This window comes from Amblyraja radiata, chromosome 9 (assembly GCF_010909765.2).
Source record: "Amblyraja radiata isolate CabotCenter1 chromosome 9, sAmbRad1.1.pri, whole genome shotgun sequence".
In the NCBI taxonomy this organism is placed as follows: Eukaryota; Metazoa; Chordata; class Chondrichthyes; order Rajiformes; family Rajidae; genus Amblyraja; species Amblyraja radiata.
In genome coordinates, this window is record NC_045964.1 from 41,555,759 (window position 1) to 41,577,568 (window position 21,810).

The following is a 21,810-nucleotide window of genomic DNA, read 5'->3' on the forward strand; positions in this document are numbered from 1 at the left end:
TACTTCAGTATCAGCTTTTAAAGTTAATCCCATTAACAGTAAAACCATATGATTTTTACTTGGTAACAGATATTTGTCAAATAGCGTTGTAAAACCTAAAAGGTTTAAACAAAGTACAAAGTGCTGGAGGAATTCAGCAGGCCAGGCAACATCTGTGGACGGAATGGACAGATAATGTATTGGGTTGGGGCCTTTCTTCAGACTGATTGTAGTAGGGGGGAGAAAGCCTGAAAAGAGAGTTGGGGGTTGGCCAAAGCCTGGTAAGTGATAGGTGGATACAGTTGACCAGAGATTTGTTGTAGTAGATAGGTGGAGTAAGTGACGAAGCTAGTGGGGAAAATGAGCCGAAAGGGTGCCAGATAAGAGGAGAAGGGGAATGAAACATTACGCCAGATGGAGGAATATGGGTGGAAGGGGACAGAGGTATGGAAAAAAAAGGGGGATAAAAGGGAAATGAAGGACTCAGGAATATGAGCTGAGTATTTGATGAGGGGAACAGAGCAGGGTTCACTGGGGGAGGGTGGGAAATGGTGGGAAAATAGGTGGGATAATGGGAGAAAGATTGAAACCTAATTAGAGCATGTTATGCCAGCAGTACGGTCGAAGGTGACATTCTCCTTGGTTGGTCTAATCAGGTTTCCACTGTCTTATTGAATTATGAGTCAGCTTCCCTTGTTACATGGAAATACTCGATCGGAAGCAAACAATATAAGAATTGATCCCAGGTAATTTACAAAAGCCTTTCGGCCCACAGAGTCCGCGAGTACTTCTACGTTATCCCACTTTCGCATCCACTTCCTACACAATTGGGGTAATTTGCAATGGTAACCAACAAATATGCTTGGCCTTGCGATGCAGAAGGAGACCGGAGTCCACCGGAGGATATGACAAGTGAAATGGATGAAGGAGAGACAGCGGATGTAGTGTATCTGGACTTTCAGAAAGCCTTTGATAAGGTGCCACACAGATTATTGGGCAAAATTAGAGCACATGGTAGTGGGGATATGGTATTGACATGGATAGAGAATTGGTTGGCAGACAGGAAACAAAGAGTAGGAATAAACGGGTGTCTGTCAGAATGGCAGGCAGTGGCGAGTGAAGTGCCACAAGGCTCGGTGCTGGGGCCACAACTATTTACAATATAAATTAATGGTTTAGATGATGGAATTAAAAGTAACACTGGAAAATTTGCAGATGACACAAAGCTGGGTGGCAGTGTGAACTGCAAAGAGGATGCTAGGAGGTTGCAGGGTGACTTGGACAGGTTGAGTGAGTAGGCGGATGCATGGCAGATGCAGTATCTATATAGCTAAAAGTCTCATCTTGACCACTTCCTGTCTGCACTGTATATTGATTTTAGATAAAATGCTACCATATATCGCTATGATTTTTGGCCATCTTACTCACAGTCCTCCTCCGCTGAGGCAGCCCCAAGGATCTTTCTGGTTGATGAAAAATAAAAAAGTTATGAGTGTTTAAAAAATCTTGAGATCAGCTGATTGGTCCTCTCGCCTGTCAATCACCACAATTAAGGTAATGCCCCTTCCGGGGGGGAGGGGGCAGGACTATAAAACCCCGGATGCCTGGACGTGAGTCAGTCACTCTGGAAGATCGCGAGGGAGAGTCCACAACTGTGATTCTAAGCTGTGAATCAACTGAAATGTGAGTCTGCAATGTACTTGCAATAAATGAGTTGTTAGCCCTTAATGACAATGCAATGAGTTGTTTGGCAATTTGGTGGCCTGCACTCTGCTTGAAAAGCTATGAAATTAAATTTGGTGGCCTGCACTTTGCTTGAAATGCTATGAAATTGAGTTTGGTTGCCTGCACTCTTCTTGAAATGCTATGAACTTGAGTTTGGTGGCCTGCACTCTGCTTGAAATGCTAAAAAATCGAGTTTGGTGGCCTGCACTCTGCGTGAAATGCTACAAAGTTGAGTTTGGTGGCCTGCACTCTGCCTGAAATGCTATGAAATTGAGTTTGGTGGCCTGCACTCTGCCTGAAATGCTATGAAATTGAGTTTGGTGGCCTGCACTCGGCCTGAAATGCTATGAAATTGAGTTTGGTGGCCTGCACTCTGCCTGAAATGCTATGAAATTGAGTTTGGTGGCCTGCACTCTGCCTAAAATGCTAAGAAATTGAGTTTGGTGGCCTGCACTCTGCCTGAAATGCTATCAAATTGAGTTTGGTAGCCTGCACTCTGCCTGAAATCTAAGAAATTGAGTTTGGTGACCTGCACTCTGCCTGAAATGCTATGAAATTGAGTTTGGTGGCGTGCACTCTGCCTGAAATGCTTTTTCATGCAATAGCCGTGAGTGAACTGCCAGTCCACCAGCCCTGAGTGACTGAGCTGCCAGCCCACCAGCCCTCATTGACTGAGCTGCCAGCCCATCAGCCCTGAGCGACTGAGCTGCCAGCCCAGCAGGCCTGAGTGACTGAGCTGCCAGCCCACCAGGCCTGGGTGACTGAGCTGCCAATCCACCAGGCCTGAGTGAATGAGCTGCCAGCCCAAGAATCCATTTGGCCCACAATGTCCATACTAGCCCTCTGGAAACCAGTCCCTTCGGCACAAAACACACATACTAGAGCTCCTGAAAGCCCCCCCCCCCCTCTCCCCCCAGTGGCCACCAATATTGGAATTGGTGGAGAGGTGGAATATTGCATTGGGGGACCAGCCCTCCATGTGAACATGGGACCCAACAGGACCCACTTAGTCTAGTAATGTAGATAAATGTGAGGTTATCCACTTTGGCGGCAAGAACAAGGAGGAAGATTATTATCTCAATGGTGTCAAATTAGGAAAATATGAAGTGCAGCAAGACCTGGGTGTCCTTGTACACCAGTCACTGAAGGTAAACATGCAGGTACAGCAGGTAGTGAAGAAAGCTAATGGCCTTCATACCGAGAGGATTTGTGTATAGGAGTAAAGAGGTCCTTCTACAGTTGTACAGGGCCCTGGTGAGACCACATCTGAAGTACTGCGTGCAGTTTTGGTCTCCTAATTTGAGGAAGGACATCCTTGCTATTGAGGCAGTGCAGCGTAGATTCACAAGGTTAATCCCAGGGATGACGGGACTGTCATATGAGGAAAGATTGGATAGACTGAGCTTGTATTCACTGGAATTTAGAAGTATGAGAGGGGATCTTATAGAAACATATAAAATTATAAAAGGACTGGACAAGCTAGATTCCGGAAAAGGTTCCCAATGTCGGGGGAGTCCAGAACTAGGGGCCAGAGTCTGAGAATAAACCGGGAGGCCATTTAAAACTGAGTTGAGAAAAATCTTTTTCACCCAGAGAGTTGTGAATTTGTGGAATTCTCTGCCACGGAAGGCAGTAGAGGCCAATTCACTGGATGAATTTAAAAGATAGTTAGATAGAGCTCCAGGGGCTAGCGGAATCAAGGGATATGGGAGAAGGCAGGTACGGGTTACTGATTGTGGATGATCAGCCATGATCACAATGAATAGCGGTGCTGGCTGGAAGGGCAAAATGGTCTCCTCCTGCAGCTATTTTCTATGTTTTCTATTTTCTATGAAACCCACATTATTAAAGGGAGAACTTGCAAACTCCACAGAGGTCAGGATCAAGCCTGGATCTCTAGTACTGTGAGGCAGCAGCTCTACAATATGCACCACTGTGCTGTCTTAACGTTGATGGCTTTCTATTCAACATTTACCTAATTACCTGAAGAAGGATCTGAATCATTCCCCTAGTGAATAGGCGGCAGGCTTTTTAGTGTTAATCCAGTCATTTAACCAATGCAGTTACACTTAATTAATAGGCTGCATTGTCAAAACTGCTCAGCATGGTTGAATAGATTGTTGAGATCTTCAAAGATTGAGTGTGTATGTTAAATAACTCAGCCTGACCTGTGCCTGTTACTGTATACCCTGCAAAACATTGCTCTACAAACGAGCAAAGAACAAACAAAATATTTCACTCAGCAGAAACTAGTTAAACCCAAGCACAAGATCGATTCACCTGCAAAGCAATAGTGCAGTCAGCAAGAGATCAGGCAGCGTCTAAAAGAATAAATGTTTAATTAAGCATCTCATACCTCAACTGTCATGTCTAAATGTACCTGAGAAATGGGTCATGTAAAATATGATTTTCATTGAAATCATCCATACATTGGATAGGCCCTTGGATTTACAGGGAATGGGACGATATAGATCACGTGCAGGCAGAGGAGATTAGCTTAATTTGGCCTCATATTGGGCATGGACATTGTGGGCCGAAGGGCCTGTTCCTGTGCTGTAATGTTCTATGTAGCACTAATTGAGTAGTGCTGATATGGCTAAACCTATTTCATTCAAATTGTTATAGCTCTTCACTGGAGTAGTCGTGTACTTACATACCTAAAACAGCAGCAATGATATTTCCAGCTAGACACAAAATGCTGGAGTAACACAGCGAGTGAGGCAGCATCTATGGAGAGAAGGAATGGGTGACGTTTCGGGTTGAGACCCTTCTTCAGACTGATGTCGGGGGAGGGGGTGAGAGCTAGTTGCTGTTCTATTAAGATAATGCAACCCTTCCATCCCTCCATCTCAGGCCAAGAAAGTCAGGACTCTTCATGACATTAGAAACCTCACCTTTCATCAACCTCCAATTGTGCACAGTGGAGGTGTTAGAGCAAATGCTTGCCTCTAACATAGTGGGCCAGATCATGTATGGCCGGACTTGCATTTTCATTATGTTGGATGCCTGCCGTTACCTTACGGCTCCAACTGTGCAGGCAGCAAACCTGCTGGGCTGATCCACAAGGTAGAGCATTCTGTAGTCAGGCCTGAGGTTATTCCCCTTCAGCAGCCTTCCAGTAGCTCTTGCCCTTCTCCGCTGTGTCCAAATCTTTAGTTTAGTTTAGTTTAGAGATGCAGCACAGAAACAGGTCCTTCAGCCCACCGCGTCCGCACTGACCAGCGATCCCTGCACATTAACACTATCCCACACACACCAGGGCCAATTGTACATTTACACCAAGGCATTAATGGACAAGCCTGTACACCTTTGGAATGTGGGAGGAAACCAAAGATCTCTGAGAAATTCCACGCTGGTCATGGGGCGAACGTACAAACTCTGTGCAGACAAGCACCCATAATCAGGGTCGAACCCGGGAGTTTGGCACGGTAATCTGATTTGGCACTGTTTCTGATAATCAAGTCCATTTAAAGACACTTGAAATGAGCGGCAGTGATGGATGTGATGGAGCTGCTGCCTCAGAGTGCTGGTGACGCAGGTTAAATCCTGACCTCGAGTGCTGTCTCTGCACATCTTCCCCGTAACCATGTGGGATCTCTGAAGGTGTGTGGATTTGTAGGTTAATTGGCATCTGTAAACTGTCCCTAGTGTGTAGGGAGTAGATGAGAAAGTGCGATAATATAGAACTAATATGAATGAGTGATCGATGATCGCATGGGCTGGGTCGGCCCAAGGTCCTGTTTTCATTCCGGATCTTTCAAACAATCAATTTATTAATTTATTTATTTCATAATTCAAATATAAACATATTACTGAACTTGTGCAAGTTAATTACAAACTTTAAGAGTATTTTAAATGAAAGGGAAAATTAAAACACTGAGCATCACTTTCCATTATTAATGAAGGCTAGTGGTCTCATTCATATGAATGGGGCATGTTTGCTTTTCACCTCTGGCTAGTCGAGAGTCAGTGCTGAATCCAAGTCTGAGCACAGGATATATTATGATATGTGACTGGAAATTTGCTTGAGTGTGTGAGACTATCAATCCAGTGATGTTGTTGAGGTCCTGTTGCATCTTTGTCCGTCTGTTGAGTCAGGTGGACAAGGTGGTGAAGAAGGCATTTGGCACATTTGCCTTTATTTGAAATGGGTACTGAATTCAAAAGTTGATAAATCATATTGCAGCTGTACGTCTTTGGTGAGACCACACTTAGAGTACTGTGTGCAGTCCTGGTCCACCAGCTATAGGAAGGATATCATTAAGTTGGAAAGGATGTATTACAAATTTATCGGGATGTTACCTGGGCTCAAGGGCTTCAGTTGTAGGGAGAGATTGGTTAAGCTGGGATGTTTTTTCTTTGGAACGTAGAAGACTGAGTGATCTTATTAAGATGTTAGATGATTACGAAGAGGATGTTACCAGGATTAGAGGGTCTGAGCTATAGGGAGAGGTTGTGTATTACTTGGAGCACAGGAGGATGAGGGGTAATTTTATAGAGATGTATAAAATCATGCGAGGAATCGATTGGGTAGATGCACAGAGTCTCTTGGCCAGAGTAGGTGAATCAAGGACCAGAGGACATAGGTTTAAGGTGAAAGGGAAAAGATTGAATAGGAATCTGAGGGGTAGCTTTTTCACACAAAGGGTGGTGGGTGTATAGAGCACGCTGCCAGAGGAGGTAATTGAGGCAGGGACTATCCCAACATTTAAGAAACAGTTAGACACATACATGGATAGGACAGGTTTGGAGAGATATGGACCAAATGTGGGCTGGTGAGACTAGTATAGCTGGGACATGTGGGCAAGTTGGGCTGAAGGGTCTATTTCCACACTGTATCACTCAATGACTCTATGTACAAGTTCATGAGGGGCATGAATAAAGGGAATACTCACAGTAACATTTCCTAGGGTGGAGGATTCTAAAACTAGAGGACGTAGGCTTAAGGTGAGAGGGGAGAGATTCCTCCGAGGCAACATTTTCACTCAGTACTATCTGGAATAAGCTCTTAAAGGAAGTTACAAAAGTGTACACATTTACGACATTTAAAAACATTTGGATGTGTATATATATATATGGATAGGAAGGGTTTAAGGGGCTATGCAAAATGCAGGCAAATGGGACTCGCACAGAATGCCAATTTAGTCAACATGGACAAGGTGAGCCAAAGAGCCTATTTCCTTGGTGTATGTTTTTATCTCTATGATTCAATTTTTCTACTTGAGTTCTTCTTGGTGTTACAAAGTTAGTCAGACTGCTGTAGATTATTGCCTGACCCACTGAGTTACTCCAGCACTTTGTGATTTACCATAGGGGGAGATTGTATAAGGTGGAAAGTTCTCTTCAGAGAAGATTAAGAAAGGTCGTGATTGCAATGTTGCAAAGGTTGAATTATTTAGATGAAATGTTATTTCTGGCATCAGTAGAGTCAGTAATCAGGGACAGGTATGGGTATCAGGGTTATGGGGAGAAGGCAGGAGAATAAGGTTGAGTGGGAAAGATAGATCAGCCATGATTAAATGGCGAAGTAGACGATGGGTAAAATTGCGTAATTCTGCTCCTATCACATAGGAATTTATGGACCTGGATTTAAGATGATTTCTAGAATATTCCGATAGCATTTACGGAAAGCAATTAATCCTCAATGACATATTTTCTAAAGGATTTGTATTAAACTCAAATTTACAGATCTGTGGGGAAAGAGCAGAAGAGGGAAATTAATTATGAGGTGCTGTCTTGGAGTTGGCAGATAGATGATGGGCTAAGTCATTTCTATTCTCATCATCTGTCCTCTTTTATCCCCCTTGGATATCAGCAGTTTCTATGCTTGAAACGAATATTTGAACACTAATGCAGAATAAGTATTTCCTATGTCTTATATTAATTAGGTTTAAAAATTCCATTTATTCATAGTCCTAATTAAATCCTCGCTGGTTTGATCCATTGCCATCATCATGAATATCCAACAGGGAAACATGCCACTTTGAGCCAGATCTGCTGGTTCAAGTCTCAAAATGTGGTTTAATATGGCATGACAAATCTCTTCTCTATCGAGAATATACAAAATGAACCTTTTGAAGGTGTTTATGACAAGGATTTGTCAACAATTAATTATTTTGTTCATAGATACATTTTTACAAATTGTATTGCAAACTATTAGTTTTGATAAATATTGTACATTAATCTTCCCTTGGTATCATGTTTGACAGGGACATTGTGGGCCGAATACCCTGTTTCTGCGCTGTACTCTTTTATGTTCTATGTAATCTTCTTTTGAAGTTAAATTATTACATTTCTATAAAATAGCTGGAAATTAAACCAACACCAGCACGAACCTCATTAATTTTCAGTAGAGATTATCGTGTACTTATTATCCATTTGAAATTGAGCATGCATTTGAAGAATTGGCTGAGAATGTAAAAGCATGTTGTCAACGACCAGTTGTTTATCACAGTCACCTGTTCTGTTTTAGTGGCTTTCTGATAGCAAAATCCCAAGCGAAAATTGGATCCAAATAGCAGTTTATAAATCTGTCATGTTTCTTGTTGAAACCGAGCTACATTGTGTGCAGTCTCTCATAGGAAGGGGATTACTCTAACCATTGCCACTATGAAATATTGCAGCCTTTCATTAATCACGTTTAGTGGCTGCATGGAGCATAACAGCAGCCAGTAGGTTATGATAGTTAAGATGTCTTTGCTTATTATTTGCATGTCTTGGCACATAGATGATGGATTGATTGAAAGGTACACCATGGAAACTGGCCCTTCAGTCCAAGCCGGCTATCGATCACCTGTTCCAACTAGTTCCATGTTATCACACTTTCACATCCATTCCCTACACACGTGAGGCAATTTCCAATTAACCTACAATATTTTTAGTTTAGTTTTAGTTTAGAGATACAGCACGGAAACAGGCCCACCAAGTCCACACCGAACAGCGATCCTTGCACACTACCGCTATCCGACACACACTAGGGACAATTTACAATTATACCAAGCCAATTAACCTACAAACCTGTACGTCTTTGGAGTGAGGAAGGAAGCAGAGATCCCGGAGAAAACCCACGCAGGGGCTCAGGTCTCTGGCACTGTAAAACAGCAACTCTACCGCTGTGCCACCGTGCAGCCCTTTGAGACCTGGGAGGATAGCAGAACAGATGGAAGAGAACACAGTCACAGGGAGAACGTGCAAACTCCACATAGACATAGCAACTGGAGATCAGGATCAAACCCGGGTATTTGGCATTATGAGATGCCAACTCCATGAACAATTTCCACTATTGAAGAGATCTATGAGGCACTGCCTCAAAAAGCCAGTAATATCAAAAGCCCACCCCATCCTGGCTACTCTCTCATTTCACTCCTGCCGTCAGGACCTTGAAAACCATGGCCACCAGGTTCAAGAATAGCTTTTTCCCCAAGAGCCATTCGGCTCTCTCGCTTCTGTGGTCTGCGGTTCATACCTGCTTCAAAAGGACATCAATTGTACCGATACCCTCTCATTTTTCTAATGGGGTAACCAGAATTGCATGCATTTCTCTAGATGTAGCCTTACCAAAGTCCTATTAAGCTGCATAATGACTTCCTCACTCTTGTGCTCAGTGCCCCAACCATTGAAGGAATTCATATTATATGCCTTCTTTACCACTATATCTACTTGTGTTGTTACTTTCAGGGAGTTATGGACTTGGATCCCAAGGTCACAAAGTCCATCAATGCTATTAAGGGTCTTGACATTAATTGTATATTTTACCCTTACATTCAACCTCCCAAAGTGCAACACCTCACACTAGCTCGGATTAAACTTTCTCTGTTATATCTCTGCCCGCTTTTCTAGCTGGTCTACATTCTGCTGTATATTTTGACGGCCTCCCTCATAGTCTGCGATCCCAACAATCTTGGTGTCATCTGCAAACTTACTATTCAGCGCATCTATATTTATATCCTCTTTTCCAACAATCTCTACAATAAGTCTGAAGAAGGATCCCAACTTGTTGCCTTCCCATTCCCTCCAGAGATGCTACCTGACTTGCTGAGTTCCTCCATCACTTTGTGTTTTATGCAGGATTCCAGCATCTGCAGTTTCTGTGTCTACATTTATATCCAACATTCATATATATATCACCAACAATGAGGCTTTAAGAACATAATAAATTCAATATTCCACATAGAGGTTTTTATGTAAAAGATGTTGGGCATGCAGATAATTGTTTTGATTTAGATTGTAAGATTGTAAAATGATTTAGATCTCCATTGACCAGCGAGTCCATGAACAACAGTCCTAAGCTTTTCATCTCATTGATTTTAAATTCCAACTCAATCATTCCACACAAAGCCATTCATCATTACAACAGATTGGTTCTTACACATTAAGAACCCGATTAATCTGTTTCATTAAGCTGTTTTCATTTGCACTATCATAGTTTTCCTCCATAAAGGTCTTTGCCCAAAGCTTTTTTTGTGCCTTGGATTTCAAAAACATCAATAGATAATCATTGGAAGAGGCATTCTTCATCACAAACCCAGTCTAATGAGCGATAAATAACCTGTTTGACTTGAAAGGCTGAATTCAAATCATGATGATGTTTCGACCACTTCACCTTTAGATGTTAGGCTTTAGACATTATAGATACAGCCCACTGAGTCTGCTACAACCAGCAATAACCATGGACACTCGCACTATCCCACACTCTAGGGACAATTTACAATCAACAGAAGCCAATTAACGTGCAAACCTGTACGTCTTTGGGATGTGGGAAGCAACTGGAGCACTTTGGGAAAACTCATGTGGCACAGGGAAATTGTACAAACTCCATACAGACAGCACCCATAGTCAGGATCGAACCCTGGTCTCAGGCACTGTAAGGCAGCAACTCTACCACTGTGCCACTGTGCTGCCCTGAAGGGAGAAAGGCCAGAGAGGTCTGGTCTGCCATTGAGGACAGAACAGTGGTACAGCTGATAGAACTGTTATTTCACAGTACCAGAGTCCCTGGTTCAATCTTGATCTTGGGTGCTGTCTGTGTGAAGTTTGCACATTCTCTCCATGACTGCGTGTGATTCTTCTGGGTGCTCCGTTACTACCCACATCCCACATCCCAAAGATGTGTGGGTTTGTAGATTTATTGGCCTCTGTAAAAGTGTCCCTAGTGTGTAGAAAGTGGATGGGAAATTGAGATAACATAGAAATAGTGTGAATGGGTGGTCGTTGATGGTTGGAGTGGAATCGGTGGACCTATGGGATTATTCCACATTGCATCTGTAAACTAAAATTAAATTGAAACTTGATTCATCATGTCAAACTGGAGACCTTGATTCAACCCTGATTTTGGGTGCTGTCTGTGTGGAGTTTGCACATTTTCCCTGTGACTGTGTGGTTTTGAAGGGCCTGTTTCTGTGCCTCCATGGGTAAATGGCACTAACTTAGATGGGGCATCATAGTCAGTATGGATCAGTTGAGCCCAAGGGCTTGTTACTGTGTTCTAAGACCCCATGACTGCATTGAACAGAATCCATTGTTATGAGCATTGAGGCTGTTTACTGGTTGCAGGTTTACAACAAGGTTGGTCGACTAACACAGCAGTGGGGGTGAAAGTCAAGACTAGTCAGAGAAACAACAGGAGCAGGATTCAGAATGCATTCCTGCTGCAACTGACTGAGCTCTGTACTACTATGGACTTTTATGAACTGCTGTGTTAGTTCCTTTGCACCTGATGTCGTTGACTACAGCCTGAACCCATCACATTGATGTCACTCGTGATTCATTTTGACAGGGACTGCTAAGGCAAGAAGTAAGCCTCAGATTTACACAGTGTAGGACCTTCCATCCACATCCATTCCTCTGCCTTCACATTCCGTGCCTCTTCTCTCCATCTCTCCTGACCTGACAGCCTTTTGTCTTCTTCCTATCTTTGCCCTTTGCCCACCCCCATTTCCCAATCAAACCCCACTCACCTGTATCCATCTATCACTTGCCAGGCTCTGTGCTGCCGCCATCTCTCTCCCATTTATTCTCCTCACCCCCACTACAATCAGTCTAAAGAAGGGTCCTGACCCGATACGTTGCCTATTTATGTTCTCCAGAGAAGGTGCCTGACCCAGCTGAGATACTTCAGTATTCTTTTTTTGAAAACTAACATCTGCAGTTCTTTGTATCCAGCTTTCTTAGATAAGCAAACTTGAAATTGCAGTTAAGTTTAGTTTAGTTTATGTCACATGTACTGAGGGACAGTGAAAAGCTTTAGTTGCCTGTCAACCAGACAGTGGGAAAGACAATACATGATTACAATTTGAGCCATCCACAATGTATGGATACATGATAAAAGGAATAAAGTGATTAACGTTTAGTGCAAGAAAAAGTCCAGTAAAGTACAATCAAAGTTAGTCCGAGGTTCTCCAATGAGGTAGATAGTAGCTATAGCAGAACTGCTATATAGTTGTTTTTTTAACCAAAATATTAAAATATTAAAATAGTATTTACAACAATAAAAGAAACCAGAACGCACCACCATAGATCAAGACAAACAAATATAATAAGTAAATTACTAAACAACTCTATTACATTCCATGTCCAGGATACATTCAACCCCTCTCGGTGCCCAGTGGTCCCGGAAATCCCCCAGGATGCCCGTGGACAGCGCGTAGTCCCTTTCTAGTACCACCCGGGTGCAGACGTAACCCCGGAAAAGGGGCAGCAGCTGGCACGGGCAGAGCCCTCTTCCTCCTGGCGCCGTGACTCGCGGATGACCAGCTTGGCCAGGCCCAGGAGCAACCCTACCAGGACATCTTCAGCCCTACTCTCTCCATTTGTTATCAGGATGGTTCAGTTGCCTGATAGCAGCTTGGAAGAAAACTGTCCCTGAATCTGGAGGTGTGCGTTTTAAACCTTCTATACCTTTTGCCTGATGGGAGAGGGGCGAAGGAGGAGTGGCCATGATGCGACTCGTCCTTGATTATGCTGGTGGCCTTGCCGATGACACATTAATCAATATGGCATGCAATGTATTGCTGCCCTGGAATGGATGTAAGCACAGTCCCATTAGACTTTCCGGAGACTACATATAACTCAAATTTCATTTGAGTCAATTTCCGGTGAAAATTAGCTTAAGTGCAGGAGGAATTCAGCAGGTCAGGCAGCATATGCGGAGGGAATGGGCAGAGGTGTTCCTGGTCAAGTCCCTTATTCCAACTAATCACATCACTTGCTTGGGGGAGAAAAGCATCCAGAGATAATCTAATTTCTGGCCTCTGTTATCATAAAACACATATAACTCAATAGTGAGTGACAATGTTCTTTTTCATGTCATGAAAATTAATTATATTTAAGAGGCTTTTAGATAAGCATATGGATTAATTGAATTGCTTGTAAGATACAGCAAGGAAGCAAGTCCCTCAACCCACCAACTCCATGCCAAACATTGATCCGCCATTTATTCTAGTTCTACATAATTCTATTCTCTTATCTACACCCTACACACCAAGGTCATTTAGAGACCTATTAACCTACAAATTAACACACATCTTTCAGATTTGGGACGAAATCAGTCATCTGCAGGAAACCCACATGGTCACAGGGAGAACGTACAAATTCCACACAGACAGCACCCAAGGTCAGTATCAAACCTGGGTATCTGGCACTGTGACACAGCAGTTATACCACCTGCGCCATTGTGGCAGCCCTAATATACAGGGAATGGAGGGATATAGTGTCTCGAAAGGAACTGCAGATACTGGTTTAACCCGAAGATAGACAGAAAATGCTGGAGTGACTCAGCGGGACAGGCAGCATCTCGGGAGAGAAGGAATGGTGACGTTTCGGGTCGAGACACTTCTTCTGACTGATCGGAGGAGAGGGAGATACCTTTATAAGGAAGTATAAGGTGTGAAAACGAGACAAAGGGGATGAAGCATGTAGAATAGATCATTGCCATTGATGGAATGACTGCCTTTGGACTAGTAGAGTTAAACAATTGTTTTTCAGTGTGAGTAAGTTTATTTTTCATTATGAAAATTATGTTGTGAGGTGTCATTACCAATTTTTAAATGTTCCTAGTCCCAGGTTGTTTAAATGCGGGTAGATTATTTAATTTGGGTTTTGAGACTAGTGGTGGAGGACACAAATAAAAATGTATAATCCTCAAATGTGACCAGAGAAAGCTTAAAAACGTACTGTGATTACTTAAAAAAATAATTAAATGGTAATGTTATTGAAACTAATGGATTATTCAGTAAACCCTGTAAATGAGGAGATATATTCTGCAAAGTATTTAGCTTGATTTGAGTAATGGAAATGAAAATGTGGACAGGTAGTGAGGACTTTAACTAATTAGCTGTGAGATTCTTTGGACGTTTTGCAATAGAAAGTGGTTTATGTTTTAGAGGATTGAACCGTCAAAGACTATAGAGGGCATTGCTTTAAAGTGAGAGGAAGAAAGTTTAATGAAGATGCCGGGCAAGTTTTTTTACACAGAGTGAGGGGTGCCTGAAATGTGCTGACAGCAATGGCGCTGGAGGCCGTTATAATGTGGTGTTAAAGAGGTTTCATTAGATAGGCACATTAATGGAATGAATGGAATGGAATGGAATGGAATGCTATTTATGCAGGGAATGGAGAGATGTGGATCATGTGCAAGCAGAGGAGGGTAATTTACCTTGGCATCATGTTTGGCCAAACATTGTGGGCTGAAGGGCCTGTTCCTGTGCTGTACTGTTCTGTGTTCATGTACTTCATGTGAAAGACATTGTTTCCTTCTTTCTGTGTATTTTGTCAATTATTGGCCTTGTATAGGACAGGTGGAGACCAAATGCATCAAATGCAATATGTACCTCTCCAAAATCATGAGGGCCTGCCCATATATGAACCAAGGTTCACTGATTAATTTCTTCACCAAAAGATATCCTTTCATATTCCAGCTTCTTATTCCATAATGTTTATGAGCAAAACAATTGTGCAAAGCATTTCAGATGAATAATTTAAGCTAAGATGAAAAGCTTCCATCTCAAATTGGCAATGTTTACTCATACATCAGGTTTGGAGGAAAAGTATTTTCTCCTGTGTTTAAGATTGATTAAAATGAACATCTGTTACATCTGCCTATAAATTGACAACTGAATAAAAATTATAACCCCAACGACTTTAATTATTTTTATTGAATGGGGCAACAGCATTTCTTGTCTGATCTCTCAATTAATGAACTGCATTACATTGGAACAAATCCTCAAATGTATAACTAGAACTTCAGGCACAGACCCAGAACAATAATCATCTTAGTTACTTTGTATTTGCTGTTTTCAGCAAGGTAGAAGTGATCTTCACATGCTGAATGAGGCCCCTCCATTACTTCTGCCCCAATTAAACAAACAGTGATGGAGAGACGCGGAATGGAAACAGACCCTTCAGCCCAACTCTTCCAAGATGCCCCATCTAAACAAGTCCCATTAGCCTGCATGTGGCCCCATTCCCCCAACTCAATAATCCACCACTCACCCATTCCCCCAAAGCAATCTGTTTCCACCACTCACCCGTTCCCCCAATGTAACCCGTTCCCCCAACACAATATTCCACCACTTACCCATAGCCATCAACTGCCCCACCACCCATCCCACCCCCCCCCCCCCCCCCCCCCCACAAGGAAAGTTCTGGAAACGAAACCTCTCCCCTATTCCAACCCCCCCCCACCCTCACAAGGAAAGTTCTGGAATAGAAACATCTCCGCTATACCACCCCCCACCCCCCCCCCCACAATGAAACGCGGAGCTCCCCTCATCCCACCCCCAAAAGGAGTAAATAAAACCTCTCCCCTATTCCACCCCCCCCCCCCACAATGAAAAACCTCCTCCCAAGAAATCTAAATGAGATTCCATTGTGATGTGCCCATTCCCCCAACGCAACCCGTTCCCCCAACCCAATATTCCACCACTCACCCATAGCCCCCAACTGCGCAGGCGTGGCTTATACACTCCCACCCACTCGTCTTCACCCCCCCTCTTCTCTCTCCTCTCCTCCTCTCCTCCTCGACTCACTCCAAAACCTCTCCCTCACTCTCCTTTTCCCTACCCTCAGTCACTCCCTCCATCACCTCTCCTCTTTCGCACTCCCTCACTAACCACAATGTTCAAATAACATTTCTTCTCCTCCCCTCCCCTCCCCCACTCCCAACCTCTCCTTACAACAATGTAAGAAATCCCTCATTGCACTGGGTGGTGCTTATCCCAACACTTTTGATTGGCAGCTGAGATCCCATTGTGATGTCATTGTCGGGTGGAGGAATGTTCACGGCAGCTTATGTAAATGAGATCCCATTGTGATTGAAGGACTGTGAGATCCCATTGTGACATCATAACTGCTAACTGCCAGAATCTCCCATCAACTGCCACAGCAACTGTCAAGTTATTCTTCTCAAAGTGGTCTTTTTTTAAACATTTAAATGTCAATAACTTGTGAAATGTAACATCAATCTGAACAAAACTTTATACGGACGACCACGGGACAATAGTGAGTAAAGTGGTGCAAAACATTTTAGCGCTACCATGTACCGTTTTGGCGTAGGTCCCAGATGATAGATAGATAGATAGATAGATAGATAGATAGATAGATAGATAGATAGATAGATAGATAGATAGATAGATAGATAGATAGATAGATAGATAGATAGATAGATAGATAGATAGATAGATAGATAGATAGATAGATAGATAGATAGTTGTTCAAGAAGGAACTGCAGATGCTGGAAAATCGAAGTTAGACAAAAGTGCTGGAGAAACTCAGTGGGTGAGGCAGCATCTATGAAGCGAAGGAAATAGGCAACGTTTCTGGCCGAAACCCTTCTTCAGACTGATGTAGGGGTCTGAAGAAGGGTTTCGACCCGAAACATTGCCTATTTCCTTCGCTCCATAGATGCTGCCTCACCCGCTGAGTTTCTCCAGTACTTTTGTCTACCTTGGATGGATGGATGGATGGATGGATGGATGGATGGATGGATGGATGGATAGAAGACAAGACTTGGTTATATATATATAGATAGATGTTTTGAGAACTGTTTACTTTATATATGTAAGAATAATTTTTCAGTGAAATTGATTATCTTGTGATTGTGAAGGTAGAACAACTCAAGTCTAAAGGAGGGTATTTATGCTTGATGTCAGAAAATGTGGGCGGGATACTAAATGAGAAAATTATATTGGTATTTGCCAAGGGAAACAGCATGAAGTATAGTGAGATCAATGTGGGCTATACTGATATGCAAGGGTAGTTGAGATTTAGAATGAAGTGTATTAATCACCAGATGGCACAATGGGCTAAGTGTTCGGCTGGCAACCGGAAGGTAGCTGGTTCGAATCCCGCTTGGAGTGCATACTGTCGTTGTGTCCTTGGGCAAGACACTTCACCCACCTTTGCCTGTGTGTGTGGATGTAATTATGTGAAGCACTTTGGGGTCAATGCAAGTTGACTAAAAATGTGCTATATAAATAAAGAAATTTAAATTTAATGGAATGTTTATTCACCTTAATGCGCTTCAAGAAACCCAACCCCACAATTCCATGAATCTGATGGGATCTATCCCAGTTTATTAAGAGAGGCAAGAGAAGAGATTATGGTGACCTTGATGAAGATCTTTGTTTCTTCTTAATAAAAAAGAACTGCAGATGCTGGTTTATACCAAAATTCAATATTATCAATGTAATTTCCCTTGGGCAGCTTACAATCCAATGGTATGAACATTGAATTCTCCAGTTTTAGGTAACTTCTAAAAACATCTCCCTTCCCTCTCCCTCCTCCCCCTCCCTCTTCCTCTCCCCTCCCTTCCTCCACTAAATGTTCATTAACAATCTTCACAGTTTGCAACTATGCATCACCATTGGGCTCACACCTGTCTCTATCCAAAAATCAACCTATCAGGGACCTCTTTGTCTGAGGTTTTCTGTATCCGGCCCTGATTTGTCCTGTTTTTTGTATCACTTCCAGTTTTTCCCCCCCACTCTTCCTATTATAATCAGTCTGAGGAAGGGTCCCGACCTGTCACATCGGTGTCAGCAAAGCTATTGGAGAGGATTCTTCAGGATAGGATTTACTCGGATTAGGAAGATAATGGGATATTTAGCAACAAGTTGTGTTTAGTCTGTGGCAGATTATGCTCTACTATCTTGGTTGAGCTTTTTTGAGGATGTGACAAAGATGATTGATAAGGGTAGGGCAGTGGATTTTGTCTACATGAATATTATACGACATTTGATAAAGTCATTCATGGTAGGCTGATCCAGAAGATTAAAATGCATGGGATCCACAATGATTGCTAGTTTGGATTCAGAACTGGGTTAGTGATAGAAGACTGAGGGTTGTGGTGGAAGGACAATATTCAAACTGGAGGTCTGTGACCAGTGGAGTTCTGCAGGGATCCATGCTGTGTCCTCTTTTGTTTGCGGTATATATAAACAACTTGGAGCTAAATGTAGATGCGTTGGTTAGTAAGTTTACTAATGACACCAAAATTAATGGAATTCCAGGCAGTAAAGAAGAGTGTCAATGTACAGAATGGGATATAGATTAGGTACAGATATGGGTGGAGAAATAGAAGTTGGAGTTTGATCCAAGCAAGTGTGAGGCATTGTACTTTGGGAGGTTGAAGTAAGGGGGACGGGACACAGGTAATGGCAAAACCCTTAACAGCATTGAAATATAGTGGGATCTTGGGTACAAGTCCATAGCTTCCTGAAGGTAGCAACACAAGATAGAATGGTAAATAAGGCATATGACAAACTTGTATTAATTGGTCAGGGCATTGATTCTAAGAGTCAAGAAGTCATATTGCAACTTTATAAAACTTTGGCGAGTCTATATTTGGAGTATTGCATGTAGTTCTGGTCAGCCCATTACAGGATGGTTGTGAAAACCTTGGAGATGGTGCAGAAGATGTAATTGACAATAGAAAAAAGACAATAGGTGCAGGAGTAGGCCGTCCGGCCCTTCGAGCAAGCACGTCATTCAATGTGATCATGGCTGGCCAGAATGCTGCCTGGATTATAGGAAATTAGCTGTAAGGAGAAGTGGTACGAATTTGGATTCTTTTCTCTGGAGCACCGGAGACTGAAGGGAGACTTAATTCATGTTTTGAAAATTGCGGGAGACATAGATAGGATAGACAGTCAAAGCCTTTTACAATACCTTCTCAATTAGAATTCAAAGGCCCTGATTGATGAATCCATTAAAATATACAGCATGGAAATCGACCCTTCATCCAACTAGGTCCATCGATCACCCCTTCATGCTGGTTCTATGTTTTGCCACTTTTGCATCCACTTTGCTATTGAAAGCAGTGCTACAGTCTATGAATAGGTCTGACGTTGATGTCTCTCTTACCCAGGTGTTCCAGGGATGAGTTTAGGGCCAGGGAGATGTTGTCAGCCATGGATCTGTTGTGGCAGTAGGTGAACAGCAGTGGCCCAAGGCTGCTTAGTATTCTGGATTTAATGCGTTCCATAACCACTATCTCAAAGTACTTCATGATGGTGGATGCCAAGGCCATTGGACAGTAGTCATTAAGACATGAGATCTTGCTTTTCTTCAAAACTGGGATGATAGTGGTCTTCTTGAACAGGTAGTTAGGTCAGAACAGAGTAGGGAGAGACTAAAGAAGTCTGTGAATACACTCGCTAGTTGGGCCACGCAGTTCCGAAGTATATGGTCATTGGACTTCATCCAGGCCTGTTGCTTTCCATGGGTTCACCATCAGGAAGACCACTCTAACTTCTGCAACAATTACCCTGGGAAGAGGCACACCCGAGTCTGAAAGGCCAGATGTTGGTCTTCTGCTCTAAGCGAGCATAGAATACATTGTTCATCAGGTAGGGCCGCTCTTTCACCAATGATGTTGCCTGACTTCACTTTGCAGCAAGTTATAGTATTCAATCTTGCCACCTTATGTGCATGTTCAAATTATTATACTGGGACTCAAGTTTGTTCCAGTATTGTTTCTTGGCATCCTTGATGGCTTTGCAAGATTATAGCGAACTTTCGTGTACCGCTTGGGATCATTTGATTTGTATGCAGCAGACCTGGCCTTCACCGAGGAATGTACATCACGGTTCCTCCGTGGTTTGCGGTGGAGGAAACGTCAGATTCTTTTCTTCTGCACACACTCCTCTACGCACTTGCTGATGGAGTCAGTCACACCAGTGGCATACTCATTCAGATTGGCAGCAGAATCCCTGAAAATGGACCATTCCACTGGCTCATAGCAGTCATGTAAAATGACATGCATGTCTGCCGACCAGCATTGAACAACACTCTGTACCAGATCCTCATGCTTCAGCTTTTGTTTGTCGGCAGGGAGTAGAAGCACAACTAGGTGATCAGGTTTCCCATAATGTGGCCAAGGAACAGAGTGGTATACGTTTTGTATGGATGTGTAACAGTGGTCAAGGGTGTTCGTGCCCCTGGTGGGGCAAGAAACATGCCAATAGTACTTTGGTTGTATGCCCCTGAGGTTGTCTTGATTGAAGTTGTACGGTCCATCCGGTGAAGGGACAATGTATTATTTGGGTTGTTGAGTTGCAATTTGAATTATATCCTGTATGAAATAATGCAGCTCAAAAAAATCGCTTCTATTATAGTAGATGTTTTCAGATTCTGTTTCAACAAAGAACAAGGACTAATGAAAATAGATATAAAGGCTTTCTTATATTTGTCATCTTCCTTGGAAAGACACAATAATTAAAGAAGGATCATTATACAACCTATGTTATTAATGTAATGAGGACCATGTTTGATATTTTCTACTCTTTTAACTAAGCATTCATGTAATCCTAAATATACTTTGGAACAATTTCAATCTGCATCTAGATGCCTTTTAATGAGCATCGGACATTTGAAAACTCTGATCTAAATTCTGCAGCCATCTGTCATAGTACAGCTTTTAATCTTTGCAATGGCATTGCATTTGATGTTTACTGTCCTTACTGATATGTTTTATAGTATTTTGACAGGTTTGGCACACAGAGGAATAAAGCCAACAGAGTCTTATTTATTCAAAAGGTTACAAATACTCCTGGACAATCCTACGGAAAAAGGAAGATATAACTAATGTCAAGAAAATAATTGTCAATCTCAATAGGTAAAACAAAGGGGAGAATAGAGAGTGCAGAGTATAGTTCTCTTCATTGTAGTGCAACATTTCCAGAGACAAAGTCCAATGTCCGCAATGAGGTAAAGAAGAATCCGATGCTACCAGAGCTTAAGGAAGGACCGTTCACAAGATTGGAAGAACTTCCTGCAAAGTGGGGAGATCAGCGAAGAGTGGTCAGGCATCACACTACAGATGCTGAGATCCTGAGCCCAAACACAGCTTGGTGATGTCAAAGGCCTTCGAACAACTTTTAAATGTCTCCAGTGCTAAGAGGCAATTAGCAACTGTTCAAATTCATTTAAATGATAAAATCATAAAACATGAAAAAGTTTACAATTTCCCTATCATTGCGTAAGAAATTATATTAAATGCAGTGACAAAATATCACAGACTTTCTCAGCCAGAAGTGCCAAATAGTTGATCAATCTCAGCTTTCTCCTGACATCACCAGCCAAGCACCTGCTTATCTGATCCATTCCACATGAGATCAACAGAAACATAAAAAAGACCAGACTATATTTGGCCAAAGATAGTCAATATCCAAGCTTTAGTCATGAAAACCCTTGCTCCAAACCAGGCTTTGTTTCTACCCAAGTTGTTTGTGTTTAGATATGACGTGGGTATCTCTCCCAACATGTGGAAATTGATTGTGTAGGAAGGAACAGCAGATGCTGATTTAACCGAAGATAGACACAAAAAGCTGGAGTAACACAGCCGGACAGGTAGCATCACTGGAGAGAAGGAATGGGTGACGTTTCTGGTCGAGACCCTTCTTCAGGCCAGTTAGGAATAAGGGAAACGAGAGATATAGATGAGGATGTGGAGAGATAAAGAACAATGAATAAAAGATAAGCAAAAAGTAACGATGATAAAGGGAACATGCCATTCATTGTTAGCTGTTCAAAAGGGAACTGCAGATGCTGGAATATCGAAGGTACACAAAATTGCTGGGGAAACTCAGCGGGTGCAGCAGCATCTATGGA

At 42.5% G+C, this 21,810-nt stretch overlaps 1 long non-coding RNA gene across 1 annotated transcript; it reads left to right on the plus strand.

Moving 5' to 3' along the window:
* Positions 1–176: 176 nt before the first annotated feature.
* On the plus strand, positions 177–21,538 carry LOC116977336. The gene is made up of 3 exons (XR_004413191.1): positions 177–280; positions 18,748–18,752; positions 21,528–21,538. It is a non-coding gene; the product is annotated as an uncharacterized LOC116977336 (long non-coding RNA).
* Positions 21,539–21,810: the final 272 nt, after the last annotated feature.